At 45.0% G+C, this 13,370-nt stretch overlaps 1 pseudogene; it reads right to left on the reverse strand.

The window, feature by feature from the left end:
• Positions 1 to 7,441: 7,441 nt before the first annotated feature.
• Positions 7,442 to 13,150, reverse strand: LOC142046873 (E3 SUMO-protein ligase KIAA1586-like; annotated as a pseudogene).
• Positions 13,151 to 13,370: the final 220 nt, after the last annotated feature.

Genomic DNA, 13,370 nt, shown 5'->3' on the forward strand with positions numbered 1-13,370 from the left:
ACAAGCAATGTTTACACCAAATAGGGGAGCAGGTGCCAAAAAGTCTGGCTTTGCCCCCAAAAGGTGAGGTAATGCATATTGTTGTAGAATGCGTTCAACACTGAATGACAAAGGAAGAGGCCAGGGCAATACCAGTATGGCAAGTGATACAGGATGCAGACATGAACCCATTCTAACAGCAAGGTGTCAGCCAAACTTGGCATGTCTTCAGTGGCTTGACCCTCTGGCTGAGTCAAAATCCAAATGAACTTCTTCCAAGGTATTAAAAAATCTATTTCCCCTTGTGAGGGTCTTCAGCCCCAGCACTAAGGCCCTTTAAATTCAGCCCTTTGTTCAGGCTCCCAAATAACCCTTCTTGGGATTTATCTGTGGCCGGTAGGAGAACCCAGGCTGGTCAACTACTCCAGGTTCCAATACAGGGATCCTATGAACAGCAGCCACAAATTGCTTACTCCAATTCATCACTGCTATTTCTGTGAGCATTTTCCTACCAGGCCGCTTTATCTCCAGCCCTATCTCAGGATCCAGCATCCTCAGGTTCATTCTCTCTCTCTCTCTCTTCTGCCCCTCATGTGCCCCTTCAATCTCAGTGTAAGTTAAGCCAGCCATAAACCCTAGCTACTTATCTGTAGCCTTTCTGGCCAAAGGTACTTATCATGCACCTTTGGCCAGAAAGAAGCACCCTTCCTCACTCCTCTGGTCCCAGCTAGAAATTTACTGAACTGCTAAGGCCCAGCAGTGCCTTTTATCTGAGCCTGCTGGTCACTAATTGTCTGCTTCCTTAAGGCTCTCTAGGCAGCCCTGGAGGACCCACTTTCATTGCTCCATTCCTGTCACTTGCTGCTTCCTGGTGCAGGGGGTTTACTAGGATTGTGGAGAAGTAATACTGCTGTCTCAACAGTTGCATCTGCAGAAGAGGCCTGGACTATAGCATAATGTTTCATGAAGGTATGAATGGAGCTCCACATAACTGCCCTACAAATGTCTAGTATAGGTACTTATTGAAGAGATGCTATTGAGGTTGCCTGTGCTCTCGTGGAATGGGCCCTCACCCTGGCCAGGGTAGGAATACACACCAGCTAGTAACAAAGAGTGATACAGCCAGAGAGCCACATAGAAAGTTGATGAATAGATACTGCTTGTACACATGATTGCTCCACTATAGGAACAAATAAACTAGGTGTCTTCCTAATTGATTTTGTTTTCTGCACATAGAACGTTAAAGCCCATCTGACGCTGAATGTGAAGTCTCCTCTGCACCTTGGAAACATGAGGTTTTGGAAGGTATAGTGGTAAGAGAATAGGTTGATTTATGTGAAATTCAAAAACTACCTTAGGGATACATTTCAGGCGCAGTCAAAAGAAACCTTCTCCTTATGAGAGAGAGGAGGCGGAGCCTCTTATGTACCTCTCTAGCACCCCTAGGAGCCTGGACTGATAAACACCAGCTTCTCAGGGAGCTTCCTGTTTCCTGCTGCTTCCCTGAACCCACTTGAGGAGAACAGACAGTCAACTGAAATAGTAGGAGTAGTTAGTCCCTTAAGACGCTGATATTTTCCCTCACTCAGGCCCCGCTACCAGCCTGCTTATTTGTCTCCTTCAGTTGAGTGTTGAGAGTCTCTTTAGCTGGCACAGAACAGCAGTCATGAGTGAAAGAAGAAAACGCCCTTCTGGGAATTAGCGCTTCCAGCCTCAGGAGTGCCCTCTGCAGGCTGGTGTACCACTTGCCGCTGGGCCTGAGTCCCTCCTGGACCTTGATGCCTCTTTCAGGCCGGAGTGCTGCCCTCTGGCTGTACTCCCACAGATCTGGATCTCTCTCCCTGGGGAACCCCCACCCTCTATCCCCACCTCATCTTAGACTATGGCTAGTGCCAGTCTTGATCTAGCCCCCGTTCACTGGGGCAGACTGCAGTGTAAATGCCACTCATCACTGGCAAGGGGGGTTTGGACCTGCTTCCTCTGCCTTTGCCTACCCTTGGTCTGCCCTCTGCAACCCCAGTACCCTTCTTTGGCCTTTAACAAGGCCTGTAGTCTGGGGGGTTTCTAGGCTGGAGCACCCCAGCTCCTCTGGCATTCCCCTAGCCCTGCTCCAGTCTTGGTTCTCTGCTTAGCTCCTAGCAGCCAGGCCCATCCCTCTCCACATCTAGAGAGAGAGAGAGACTTTGTGTGCGCCTGACCCACTGCCCTCTTATAAGGGTCAGCTGGGCCCTGATTGGGGCGGGGCCGCATCTGTAGCTGGTTTCCCAATCAACCAAGGCTTGCTGCTTTTCCTAGCAGCAGCGGTCTTACAGTCTCAGCCCTCTCGCAGGGCTGATTTCAAACCCTTCAGGGCAGGAGCAGGTGACCACCCCGCTACAGGCAGCATTCAGAAAAAGAAAGCAAGCAAAGGAAGCTTTTCTATCTAAGCAGGAAGGAGCTCTCCTGAGATACATAGACACAAATATTCACAGTGAGCCTTCCGGCCCCAATGAGGATGTGAGTAGTGAGGAGATGCCTGATCTTCCAGTTAGACAGAATGGAGGTGACCTGGCAGCTACTGCAGCATCCATATCTCTATCTCAAAAGGATGTAATGATGCACATTCCTGAAGAAAAGTGTAGCTCAGAGAAGAGTGTGATGGAAGCGCAAGAAACAGCTGTTGCTGAGTTTAGTTCCTTAAGTCTAGATGATCCAGGACTGTGGACCCACTTGAGCAGTAGCCTGAGGGACTTCCTTGTACTGCATGGGCCACAGCAAGTGAAAAACTTCATGTTCCCCAAAGACAATTGAAAATAAAGTGTCCATCCAACACATTACTAGGTATGAAATCCCAGTTGTACAAAGTGGAAAGGCCATGCTTATGTACTCAAAAAAACCAGAATGCTGCATACTATTTGTTGTGCAAACTCTTTCCAGTCTAATGCTGCAGCCACATTGTTCTACAGGAACAAAGGCCTGGAAAAATCTGGCTAAGAATCTGGTATGCCATAGAAGGCAGCAAATCACCAGAAAATATTCCATAGGTGGAAAGAGCTGGAGATGAGACTAAGGTAAAGCCATCATAGATGATCAGCATCAAGAAAGATTGCATCAGAGTCTCTTTACTGGCAAAATGTTCTGAACAGGCTCATTGCCATTGTGAGGAATGCTTGCTATCCAAACCTAGGGTGAGTTTTTCAAATGAGAGATTCAAAAAAGTTCTGAAGGATGCACAGACATTGCAGAGAACGTCACACTGAGCTATTTTCCACCCATTCAAGAATACAAGAATCACTGAAGAAGACGACATTTTGATTATGGCACGGATAATCCATCAAGACCCCAAAGAACAATTTAAAGTTGAATTCTTTAACCAGGTGCTAGATGTGCCAAACAGACAGTTGAAGACATTTCATGCAGCTCAAGGAACACAGCAGTTGTGGATGCTGTATAATATTCAAAGCTCCTCGCTATACCCGAAAAGACCTACAGCAGCAAAGCAGGCACTAGAGATAGTGTTGACACATGATGACATGCATGATATTGATGCAAGTATTTAGGTGATGAACTGAAGCCCTTTCACGATACGTTCAGCAGGATCAACTCCAAAGGCTGTCTAGAATATATGTTCCTAAATAGATACATCCTCTTTCCAAAAGCTTTTGTTGCTCTGTGCATACTTTAACACTTTCTGTAACAGTTGCCAGTGGAGAATGCAGCTTCTCCAAGCTGAAGTTAATAAAAACATCTTGCTCCACAATGACACAAGAGAAGCTGGTTGGCCTTGCAACATCTCAATAGAGCATGAGCTGGCCCAGACGTGGACCTTCAGCAGGAAACATTCAAATCTTGCAACCAAGAAGGCAGAAACCACCACTTTGATTATTCAAACAGATGAAAATCCAATGTTTTACTATGCAGACAAGAAAAGTTACATTTGCTGTTCAGGCATTTGAAAGTTAAGTGTTACTTAAAATTTTTGAACAAGGCATTTTAAGTTGTTAGTTCTCCTTTATTGGGGTAGATAGCAGAGCAGTACCATAAGAAGAGTAGAACAGGAAGAAGGCAGAATTGAGAGCTTTCAAAGTTTTGACCCGAGAGAGGGTATGGGGTCATGATTTGAGCTCCCCGCCTCATGTGCCAAAATGTTGTGGACTAGTTCAGTGTTATGAGAATGACTCCAGATTTGTCAGACTGTATCTTTCACAGAAGCAGTGGGATGGAAGGAAAGGGATACCTCAGGTGGTTTATGTAGGATAACAGAAAGAAATTTCCCCTGGAGTTCTGGCCCTGTGCTACTCTGAAACAGAAGGGGAACTTATTGTAAGTCTGGGAGATGAACAGGTCCTAGGATGGTGTTCCCCACAAAGATTTTGTTCAGGATGGAACTGTGTATCTCCTATTTGTGGTCTGTGCCAAAGTGCTTGCTGAGATTGTCTTCTAGAGAGTTCTGTGCATGCTGTAGATATGTTGCTGAGGCTGTGATGTGGTTCCTTATGTACCACTTCCATGAACTTATTGCTTCTATACATAGAACAATGATACTCAGACCTCAGTGGCCCAGGAGCCAAATTAACAATCAACTTTACCCAAAAGAGCCACAGTAGTGTGAATTTATTGTTTCATTTACTATAGTACTACTATATAGATTCATATTTAAACTGTATGACAGGGGAAATATTTAATTTATATAATCTCATTTAGTCAACCCTCTATTGGGAGGAGAGATAGCTCAGTGGTTTAAGCATTAGCCTGCTAAACCCTGTGCTCTGAGTTCAATCCTTGAGGTGGCCACTGAGAGATCTGGGGCAAAATCAATACTTGGTCCTGATACTGAAGGCAGGGAGCTGGACTCAATGACCTTTCAAGGTCCCTTCCAGTTCTAGGAGATAGGTATATTTCCTATTATTTATCCAGCTCACCATGGTAACCGGACAAACAGCACACATAGGCCAAAAGAGGATGCTCTCTCCTGTGGCCACTAGATGGCACCGTAGCATTGCACTTTCCCATTCTCCAGTTTATCCAGATTTTTGATGATCAGATCTGGCCCTGGTTCCAATTTGATTGGATAAATGGGGTTTTGCAGAGTGTATATATATTATTCTCACAGCAAAATGACTGATGAAGTATTATTTTATCACCTACAGTTGCTTAATAACATAGTAAAAACATCCTGATTGGTTAATAATTTAGACTGGTTAATAACTGACTCACACAGTGTTTTAATATGTGCTGCAAAGAGCTTCAGGAGACACATTAAAGAGCTGCTTGCAGCTCGTGATCTCAGTCTGAGTATCACTGCCATAGAGTACGAGATTTCACTCCAGCTTGTTTGTTTATATAGAAGACAGTTGTCATGTTGTCTGACATTATTTGTAGGGTTGGTGGCCTGCCCTTAATTTTAGGAGACTGATATGCAACATGGACATACGATATGCACATGAACTCCTGAGGAGTTCATGCAGGGCTGTCCCTAGCTATTTTGGGGCCCTATGCAGCCCTCCGTGGGGGGGTATGTGTGTGGGCCCTAGGCCTCCACGGGGGGGCTGGTTTAGGGGGCAGGGAGGAACCACCCTTCAGCACTTACTGGTGGCACGGCTGGGACTGGGTTGCTGCACTTCCCATCGCCAGTGAATGCAGGCCCAGCCCTCAGGGGAGTGGGAGTGGGGGTGGGGCTGAGGCGGAGTGTGGGTGGGAAGAGGCAGGGTTTGGGCAGGGCAGGGGCTGGAGCAGCACGCAGCTATGTAGAGCACCAGGAAATTTGGGTCACCAAACCTGATGCCCTGCGCAGCTGCGTACTTTGTGTATGGGTAGGGACGGCCCTGAGTTCACGTGCCTTGCGCAGGGTGACTGCCCAAAGGGACTCTCCCTCTTAGGAAGGATACATCTGTGATTATGTTTGCATTGGACATGGGTAGAAGGAAAGGGACTCTTCCATGCACTTGTTCCAGATTCATTCATCGTACAAGAGAAGCCATGACCTTGGCGGGAATTATTTCCTTGGTGTTCATTTGTCTCTGTCTGGTAAGTAAACAGAGTGGAGCCAGACCTGTAGGCAATAGAGGTGAAACCTGGAAAATGGTGTCATGTAAGTATACAAGGCCATGTGGCCTAGTCGAGAAAGGCAGACTTGATGGTGGTTTGAGGTCTGAGAGTGACTTATTCTGTCAGGCTGTTCATGGCCTGGAATCTGTCCATAGGGAGGTAGGCCTTTACTGAGGTTCAGTCTAGGCGTCCTCCTATAAGATTTAGTATTTTTGTGGGAGTTGAAGTAGATTTTCTGTTTACACAGTTTCCTAAGGATGCCAGAAGGGGGACAAGGATAGCGTTGCCAACTGATCCTCTTGGTTGGATCTATCCATTAGGAGCCAGTCATCCAGATACAGGAAGATGCTTTAGCTGTTTCATCTCAACTGGGCTGCCACCTCTGAGAGGACTTTCATGAAGGCTCTGGGTGCTGCTCAAACGGAATTACCATGAACTGGTAGTGGTCTTGTCCCACCAGGAATCTGAAGATATGAATGTTGACGTGAAAGCAAGCATCTCTCACTGATGAACCATGTGCCTTTTCCAGAGAGTGGATTATTGATGCCAGTTTAACCATAAAAAAATTTGATTTGCGAATAAAGATATTCAGCTGATGCAGGTCAACAATGTGGTCTCCATCCTCTTTTTTTGGGCGGGGGGGACTATGAAATATGGGCAGTATTGATGCTGAGGTGGCACTTGATCTATAGCCCCTTGCGGTAGGAGAAATTCCATCTGGAGGAGGGCTTTCTCCTTGTGAGAGTGGTCCCTGAAGAGGGGCCAAGCCCCTGGAAAAATCCCTCTCTGCCCCCCAGGCGTCAGAAGCTGTGAGCCCCAGCTGCCAGGCTCCGTGGTAGGAGTGCCAAGCAGTGGAAGCCCCCATCCAGTGGTTCCTGACCCCCTCCCTTGGCAATGTTCCCTCTAATTTTTTCCATCTATGTGTGGAATGAATTTTATTATGTGCAGCACGAATATCGAGGTAATGTGAGGATGTGCGTCACCAGTAGAAACAAAAAACCTAGGTATAATATATATTTTTAAAAGGTTACCATGAAGAAGAAGAAAGAATATTAAAACAAGGGATAATTAACAAGGTGCACTGATTACGATGTTTATTTAATATGAAATCAAATAAAAAGAAAATTAACACTGCAAATTTTTCAGTAGCTATTTAGAATCTTACATGTATCTATTCGTTTGAGGCATAAAATAAAATTATCCATTTTCTTGACACAGAAAACAAAATATTTTATCATTAGTATTGATGCATGAAATAATTGTTATGGTTTCTTTATGCTTGAAATTAAAGATTACATCTCTTGGCTTGACACAAAATATTTTTTTCTCTAGTGTCTTTATGTATGCTATATCTGTATCTATACATATATTCCCTTTTGTTGTGACTTGTGACACATAAAATTAAACATTCTTTTGTTCTGACACATGAAAGAAATTACTTTAGGAGACCACTAATCAATGTAATGGATTGAGACCCCGAGCCAGTAGTTGGCAGGCTAGATGATGGGGCAGATACTTGCCACTGGTCATGAACCTTTCCTCTTCTGTCTTTACCACTCTTTCAGTGTTTATATACAGTGTCAAAGTTTACTTCTCCACCACTTGAAGTGTGAAATTTGATCTTCATTAGCATATCCAGGTGATCTTCTTTCGATCTGTTTCATGATTTAGTTTTGATATTATTCATAAGGATAAAGCCACGCTCACAGTCAGCACTGGAAGCTTGAAAGGTTGCAGATATATCCACCAGCTGTAAAACTACACTGTACTGTTCTGAATTTTGTAGACTGAAAGTCATCATTTCCTGGAAATTTGTCATCAACTTTGCTTCATGTTTCTCCACAATTACATATTTTTAATCATTGTACTGGCTCACAATGAACTCTTCCTCCTCCATGGTATTTTGAGCAGATGACTTCACTTGACTAAGGTCCAAAATGTTTCTGTATTTGTTAACTAGCTTGCTAATGTTTTCAGTGCCAAAATCATAACTGATTTGCTGTGATGAAGGTGAGGCAAAGTCAAAAGCTGCTCATTCATTTAGTTCCTTTTCTGGAAACCTTTGATTCAGATGATCACACAATAGGGATATGAAACATAGAATAGATTAATCGCTGAATTGTTCATCTCTTGTGCTTGATGCAATTAGATTTTTCACATTGTTGCTCCAAGAGACTGTTTCTTCGAGACAATGTCCTCTTATCTTGTGGATCTGGGTCCTTGCTAACAGTATAGCTTCAACTGTTATTAAAGAGTTCTTCTGAAAGCATTTGGTCAGTTCTGCTAATTCATATAGGACATTATTTAATGAAGTTAGATTGATATGGTAATTAGTATCAGAGAATTTATTCAGGCAGTACTTTGCTATTGGGTTATTATTTTCTGAGATTTGATGTTCAAAGTATCTAAGAAGGGTCTCATAATTGTTCATCAAAGCACTTACAGCAAAATGTTTAGATAGCCGCCTCACTTCATTAAGAGGTTTAAATAGTCTCATTTTCTGTGACATTTGCCATTTTCTCAAAGTGTCCTCTTTGGACTGAGGATCAGCAGAAGACTGTATAAATGGTCTCCAAAAGTGTCTCTATTTTCTTCATCATTGGTACTTTGTTCCATGCATCGACTGACCCCAGATCTTTTCGATGGGCCACACAGTGTTGTTCTATTAAATATGGAATGCACTGCTTGACTTGTGTGGCAACACCATTGTTTTTCCCTAGCATGACAGAAGCACCATCTGAAGTGAACATGTTCATTTTCATCATGTCCAGTTTATTCACAGTGTAGAAATCTTTTATAGCATCTATAATAGCTTGCGCATTACAAGTATATAATTTAATAATTTCATCAAACACTGTCTTATGCACTGCAGATGCTGCAGCTCTGAATTTAAAGTAAATTATAAGCATCTTGTTAATGGAAATATCTGTTTTTTCATCAATAATAAGTGGATGATAGGAAGACAGGCGAGTCTTCAACATGATTTCTGCATGGACTACACTGTTGATTGACTCCAAAAACTCAAAAGCATAGTTTTTGCTACACCAGCTCGCTGGTACATGCAGATACTTTGCCATGTGATCATTTATATTTTGCACAGAGTTCATGGAGCTGTTCATTTGTAGCGCAAGCAAAACACTGTCTATGAGAATTTTTATTTCTTCTGGCTTTGAACATTGTCTTTCCATCAGTTCCAGTCTCTTCTGTCTGGCATTAGTGGTTTCTAATAGAATACTTTGCAAGTTAAATCCCAGTGGGCGAGAATTTATGCTTCTAAGAATATGTACAGCAGATTCATGACCTTTGCTTGATAAATGCCTCTTCATGTAGTCCAACTTCCATCCATCTTCCCATTTCTTTCTTGTACAGAAGTCACTGGATATTCTAGCTTCAGCATAAATTTTGCAGATCGAGCCCACATCAGCAGTGTCCTGGAATATTTTCCTCAGTTGTACATGAATCTTGCCTCTAGATTGTTGAGATTCTGTTTTTGACTATTTCATCCAGCCACTCTCCTTTGAACATGAGGCAGCATTTCTTCTTAGGATTTGCCTCTTAGCTGGTTGAGGCTGTTTGCCTTCGTTTACATGTGCCTGTTAAAAGGAGCAGAAGGAGGTGATATACTCTGCTTTTTAGGAAAAAATCATGGAGCATGTATATAACTGATATTAAAAAGGCAACTGCTCCTGTTGCTTTGCCAAGGCTGAATCAGGAAAGTAGAACTGAAGATGAAGCCTGAACTGACAGGGATTGGGATAGATGTTTTAAATTGTTTTCAGCTAATGGTTAAATGTTATTTAATGGGGTCTGAACACTTTTTGTTTGCAAAATTTAGGCAAATGAAACTAATGTGACCTGCGATTCTTAGCACTGTCTACTATTAAAATCATTACTTTTTCTGCTTCATAAAACTTGCCATGACAAACCAAGAAGCCTCATTATTATTTTGTATATATTTCTAAGGCAATCAGCACCACAACACCGTTTTGTTTATAACACGGCCAGTCCCTTGAGGAACCAAGTTCACAGTCTATCACATTCAATAATAAGGCTGCATATATTTAACAGAAAAATAATCCAGTTGTAGCTTGCTTCCCAAGGCATGCAGCCGTGGCTAGTCCACAAATGAATTATGAGTCAGAAGAACACCATTAAATAAATTAGTTTAAAATCATGCTCTAGAGGAAGGCAGACTGGCTCAGTCCAGTTTGCCTCTATTCAGCACACATACACACCCCTTCTATTTTCTCTCTCTTTGCTGCGCTAAAATTGACAGCAAAAAAACAATGAACCCTATAACAAGGCGTTGCGGGGGCGGGGACGGGACTCAGTTGTGTAGCTGGAATGTGTAGCCAGGCATTGTTGTTATCCTCCAGTTGTGGGTGAAAAGGGTGAGGTGACCACCAAAGTTTTTGGGGGTGGTAGAGAATGGCATCAATATGGGTACATGGTTTGCAAGTGTCCCATGAAAGTAATCCCTGGTTAGTGGATGGGGCTGAACATCTCTAATTGTGGTGGAGGAAGCTGTATATCTATGCTTTTGTACCCTCTGATGTTTGCATGGTGATTCATAAGGGCACTGGTGGTAGAACAGCTGAGGGAGAAGTTTTGGCTCATACACCTGTTTGTGATGTTTTTTTCTTCAGGCCAAGGTATAAATGCCCACGGAGTATAAAGACTCATCAGTCCTTCATTGAATAGTTTAAACTCAGCAAAGGGCAAGTCCTCAGTTGGTATTCTGGACCCCCCTAGGGAACCCCAAGGAGTGAAGCCAAGATTCACGCTTCATCACTATAGCTAGAGCTATATTTCTAGCTGTGGTATCAGCTGTGTCCACTGCAGCTTGAATAGCGGTGTTAGCTACCACTTTCCCTTCATCAATGAGGGCTTGGAATTTGGTCCTATCCTTTTGAGGGAGTTTGTCTTTGAACTCCAAGACTTTGGAGTACTTTGTGAAATGATATTTTGCTATCTGGGCCTGATAGTTAGCTATTCTGGAAGCTGGTGGAATAAAGTAGCTTCCTTCCTAGAACCTCCAGGCATTTAGGACCCTTGTCTGCAGGCATAGGTGCTAGAGCATCCATGGAAAAAAATAGTGGATGCTCAGCACCAGCCAGCTGCAGCTCTTCGGCGGCACCACTGATCAGCTGTTTTGTGGCTGGGGGAGAGGCTTGGGAGAGGGTGGAGAGCAGTGAGCAGTGGGTGGGCAGGGGCGTTGGGAGGGAGCGGAGTGGGGGTGGGAAGAGGCAGAGTGATGGCAAGGCTTTGGGGGAAGGGGCGGAGTGGGGGTGGAGCCTCAGGGCGGAGTGGGGTAGAGCACCCCTGGGATAAAATAAAAAGCGCCTACGGGATTGCCTTAGGGGGCTGTAGCTTGGATCCCTCAGTGGCTGCTTGCACTACTAGAGAGTCACGAGGCAGGGAAAGCAAACAGTAACTCTGCTCCTTCAGCTGGCACAAAATAACATACTCAGCCCTTTTCAGGGTGGGGATGCAGGAAGCAAGAATATGCCAAACTGCCCTGGCTGGTTGCACAATGGCCTCTTTTATTGGGAGGGCCACCTGGCTGGGGCCAGAGGGCTGCAAGATGTCCAGGAGCCTCTGCTGTCTATAACAGAATCTGGAGCCCAGTCGCCATCGCCACCCTCTGCAGGTGCTTTTGATATTGCCTGTAGTCAACAGCTAAGGATGGTGAGGATGGGGCAATTGCCTCATGGGGTAAGGAGAATGAAACACCCATCAGAACCAATGTTACTGGTGGATCTTGTTCAATTTATTCCCCCTCATATTCCAACAGAGCCATCTGGTGTTGGCTAGGAGGAGAGAGCATGTGGGATTCATGTACAAGTCTGGGGTTCCTGGTGAAGGGATCCCATGGGCCCCAATAGGACCACTATGAAGGGATGACCAGCTTGTGGGGTGGGACCTCAAGGTGTTGGATGCTATCAGTCCCTTAGAAGATACTCGTATCTGGGTGGCAGAGGGAACCAAGGCCTCTTGGAGTCTCTGTCTGGACTAGCCTCCCTGTGTAAAACTGATGGCTCATCCGGAACATCTGACTTGGCCAATGAGATGGTAGGTTCTGATTCCACCATCAGTGCTGGTGGACGAACGCTCCAGCTTGTGGACAGGATAGGAGAGTATCACCTTCTCCTTGAGGTGGTTTCTCACTCTGGTGTTGAGATGTCCCTCCAGAGGACTGGACCCAAAAAGAGAGGAGATTAGGGTAAGTGTAACAGGGTGCTGGCTAGGAGAAACAAACCTGGCCCCTGTTGGCCCTGTTCCAAGGGAAGAAGAGTAGTAGTTGGGCTAGCTGAGGGGCCACGCCCTAATTACCAGAGTGGGTCCACCTGCAGGCCTGAGTAGTCAGCCTGCCCTATAAAGCTAGCTAGGAGAGAGGAAAGGGAGGAGTGTGGGCTCTAGATCTTTGCTGGCTGGGAAGTTAGCAGTCTCCCAGAGTGTTGGACTATGTAAATAGCTGTAAAGAATAGGTGGTGGGAATGAACACAAACAATAAAAGGACACGGGTGCTGCACTTCAGTTGGTCTCTGACAGCATTTGTGGAGGGCTGGGAGAAGGCACCGCTACAGTAAGGAAGGATGAAAGTATCGTCTGGAGAAGTATAGGTTTCAGTCTGTCCTGGAGTGTGAGGAGTCCTGGTGGTCAGGACCGACGGATCTGACACATCCACAGTCATGGTGGTTGGCGGGCCCTTCCAGGGGCAAGTTATTACCGTAGAAGAGGAGTCCAACCTGGAGCTCCCAGTCACTGCAGACCGGTGTCAATTCTTCAATTTATGAGCTGGAGCCATAGTTGGTACCAATGGATCCTTTCTCCTTCATGCCTTACCCTCATGACTGGGAGGTTTAGGTGGATCTAAGTCTTTAGGACCTGCTTGCAAGGACTCACCTAACTTGGATGGAGTCTGGGAGGGATCCTTTCATTTAGCAGCAGACCTGGAAGGAGATCTCTCCTTGTGTTTAGGAATGTGCCCCTTACTCTTGTGAGAGAGCCGAAGTAGAGATTCCTTGGGATTAGCAGCTCTGGCCTCTGCTGCTGACTTCATGCTCTGGAGGGTGTTGCTTGTAGCTGCTGTACGAGGGGTCTCCCTCTCTGGATCTGACTGAGTTCCCATGGTCATCTCCATGAGGTACTGCCTCAGTAAGAACTCATTCCTCACAGGCTCAGGGAGGCAAGGGGCAGCTGATGCTGCACTTAGTGGAAGCATGAACCTCCCCAAAGCAGTAAAGGCAGCACTGGTGTTCATTACTGACTGAGCAGGAGTAGGGGGAGAAGACACAGTTCTTAAACCCTAGGACTTTGGATATAGTCCTACTTCACATGGAGAGGTGAAATTAAACCATGCT

This window comes from Chelonoidis abingdonii, chromosome 5, assembly GCF_003597395.2.
Source record: "Chelonoidis abingdonii isolate Lonesome George chromosome 5, CheloAbing_2.0, whole genome shotgun sequence".
In the NCBI taxonomy this organism is placed as follows: Eukaryota; Metazoa; Chordata; order Testudines; family Testudinidae; genus Chelonoidis; species Chelonoidis abingdonii.